The following is a 3318-nucleotide window of genomic DNA, read 5'->3' as shown; positions in this document are numbered from 1 at the left end:
GCTGCGAGGGGTTAGGAATGTTTTCCCGAGGCTCTGCTTTCACTGCTAAAAGCCTTCTTTTTTCATGAATCATTATTTTATCATGCAAAGGCACAATTAAAATATATATATTAGGAATGCACAGATATTGTTTTTTCGGTATTCAATACGGAATAACGATACCTGTTGGGAAGCATGGAGGCGGCTTCCCAGCCAATCAGGAAGCCGGGTGGCGTGCAATTAAAAAAAAAGAGTCTGTGGCCCTTTAATATTACATAATTTATCTCCATATGTAGAGAGAGCGTGCGGGAAAGGATCAATACATTGTACAATTGTATATAATATACACGATATTGACAAAAGTATTGGCACGCCTCTCTACGCACTGTTGTTGCGCCAATCTGAAGGCCGCATGGAGTTTGGAGGTCTGTAGCTATTGACTCTGCAGACAGTTGGCGACTTCTGCGCACTGTGCGCTTCAGCATGCGCTGACCCCGCTCTGTCATGTGACGTGGCCGACCACTTCCTGGCTGAGTTGCTGTTGTTCCCAGTTGCTTCCACTTTGTTATAATCCCAGTAACAGGTGACCGCGGAATATTTAGTAGCCAGGAAATGTCACGGAACACCCGAACCCAATGATTTGGAGGGGCGTCCCAATACGTTTGGCAATATAGTGTATCTACGGCTAGCAAGCCGTAGATACTATATATGCAAAAACATTAAAAAAGCAAAAAAGTTAACAAAAAGGTTAAAACCGTGCGCTCTCGTCTGAAGATTTGAGGATTCTTGAGCGGCTGCAAAGGATCATGGGGCGGGTGCATGCGCAGTAGAGATCTTCGGCCGGGAGAAGAAGAGAGGCACAGGGTAAGTCAATGCAGACTGCCGGGAGCGTGCACCCACACAGACACTGTGAGACAGGAGTCAGCGCTGGAGGGACTCCTAAACACTACAGGGAAGAAGAAGATGATCCGATGAAGAGGCATAATTTCAGGTAAGTCCTTACACCAGCATTGGGGGGGGGATTTTATACTTTAATGTCACTTTAAGTCTTCCTATGTCTAATTGAAAGTACTAAGCCGCTTTATAATGGAGGAGTCACTGCTCTGATGACACTAGGGTTGCCACCTGTCCAGGACTCAACCGGACAGTCCGGTTTTTGAGTCTTGTGTCCGGGTGGCAGGCTAAGTGCCCCCCGGACACAAGACACTAAGTGCTGATGCCGGTAAAAAATTTTAACAGATGAGACTGCTGAGGTCCCCCAGCAAGCGTGGGAGCTCAGGCAGCCGCATCTGCCTGAAGCGGCATCCTACAGTGAGCCATGGGCGCCTGTAAACAGGTACCAACTCGCTCAGCTTCCCCTCTGTCTGCCTGACACCAGGCAGCACGCCACCTGACCCCTGGTGAGACACACCGCACAGCCCACACAGCACTCTTGAAAGCCTGCATAGCCCACCTGAGACCCCATATAGCCACCTGAGTTCCTCTGTGTACAAAGCCAGCTCCATAAAGACATGGTGTGACCAGCTTGGCGTTGAGGAACTCGAGTGTCCTGCACAGAGCCCCGACCCCAACCCTACTGAGCACCTTTGGGATGAATTGGATGATTGTGAGCCAAATCTTCTCATCCAACATCAGTACCAGTGGGGTAACAATCAGCATAGTGACCCAGGCGGCCGCTATGGGGCCCGGGGCACAGGGAGGGGGGCCCGGCCAGGACATCTCTGATGCCGTGCGGGCCGCCTGGGTCGCTATGGCATGTAAGTGTGCTGGCTGTCACTGACACAGCAGCGACGCTTCCCCTCACAGCCACCGCGGAGCCAGCAGCTACGGCAGAAGAGGCCAGCCCGCCTAAGAGCAACCCCGCCTCCTCTTACATCACTGGCCAGCGACCTAAAAGCAGGTGGGGCCAGTGATGTGGGCTGTGTGGGAATCGCACGTGGGCCCTGCAAGGGGTGTAACTAGAAATCACAGGGCCCCATACAAAATTTTGCTATGAGGCCCCGTGATTCTAGTTACACCCCTGATCAGTACCTAACGTCATAAATGGGACAAATTCCCACAGACACCCTCCACAATCTCGAGGAGAGTCTTCCCAGAAGAGTGGAGGCAACTCCATATAGGTGGCCCTGGTTTTGGAATGAGATGTTCCTATAGGGGTGATGGTCGGGTGACCACAAACGTTTGAATATATAGAGTATATAAAATACCTAAAGTGGTCTATCGCCCGTGAGGAATAAAAAGCCTCATCTCTATGGTGTCGGCAATAGCCATAACATTTCCACAATTCCGGTAATGTTTATGGGAGGTCACCGATTCGGCAAACCTCATTTAAAATTGACATTGAAGTCAAACGGGTCACTTACAATGGAGGCTGCTCCTCGATTTTTGAGGCCACGTTCACATATAGCGACTTGTCGAGCGATTTCCGCCGCGATATCGCGCATCTTTGCCGCGCGATATCTCGAGAAGTCGCCGGCCAATGCTATTCAATGGAGCTGTCTTAACTCCATGTCGCGCGTCGCTTCTACCCGACCCTTTTTTCGGCGGATTTTGCTTTTTTTCTATGGAGCCCGACGGAGAAGGTTGCGCTACCGTCGCTGGATCGTCGCTGGAACGTCGCCCCGAAAGTCGCGCTATCCCGGCCGCTGCAAAGGTATGTAGCTATATGTGAAAGGGGTCTAAAAGTTTCAGCTCCCTGCAGGATCAGCACGGCCCTGATACCCTCTTAGGGTGGCTCCTTTCCCTTGCAGGGTTCTATGGAGCCACCTGTGTGTGTGTGTGTCTCATCAAACACACAGGCACAGCAAGGCAAACCATTTGCTGCCCGCTCCTCCCTTCCCCAAGCTAGTAGATGGACGGCTGCTGGAGACTGCGCTGTTTCTTGTGATCTTGTACTGGGCAGGAAGTTCAGGGAAGCCGAGCTGAGAGCAAATCTAACTCCCTTACAAAGCAATATATTTATGGCTTTCACAGTCTAGCGGTATCAGCGCTTCTCTATCATCATGTGGTGTGATACTGACATTGTAATCATTTTATGTTCTGTTACAGCAACCACAACGGCACAATCAGTACTACCTGATTCCACCCCAACAACTGAGACTACAACCTCAACAGTAGCGGGGCCCACGCCAGGAAATGAGACTACAACCTTAACAGTAGCAGGGCCCACACCAACAACTGAGACTACAACCTCAACAGTAGCAGGGCCCACACCAACAACTGAGACTACAACCTCAACAGTAGCTGGGCCCACAACAACAACTGAGACTACAACCTCAACAGTAGCGGGGCCCACACCAACAACTGAGACTACAACCTCAACAGTAGCGGGGCCCACAC

The sequence above is a fragment of the Nanorana parkeri genome, unplaced genomic scaffold, assembly GCF_000935625.1.
Source record: "Nanorana parkeri isolate BGI_ZX_2015 unplaced genomic scaffold, ASM93562v1 scaffold3441, whole genome shotgun sequence".
NCBI classification, from domain to species: domain Eukaryota; kingdom Metazoa; phylum Chordata; class Amphibia; order Anura; family Dicroglossidae; genus Nanorana; species Nanorana parkeri.
Note: the sequence above shows the minus strand (reverse complement) of the source record.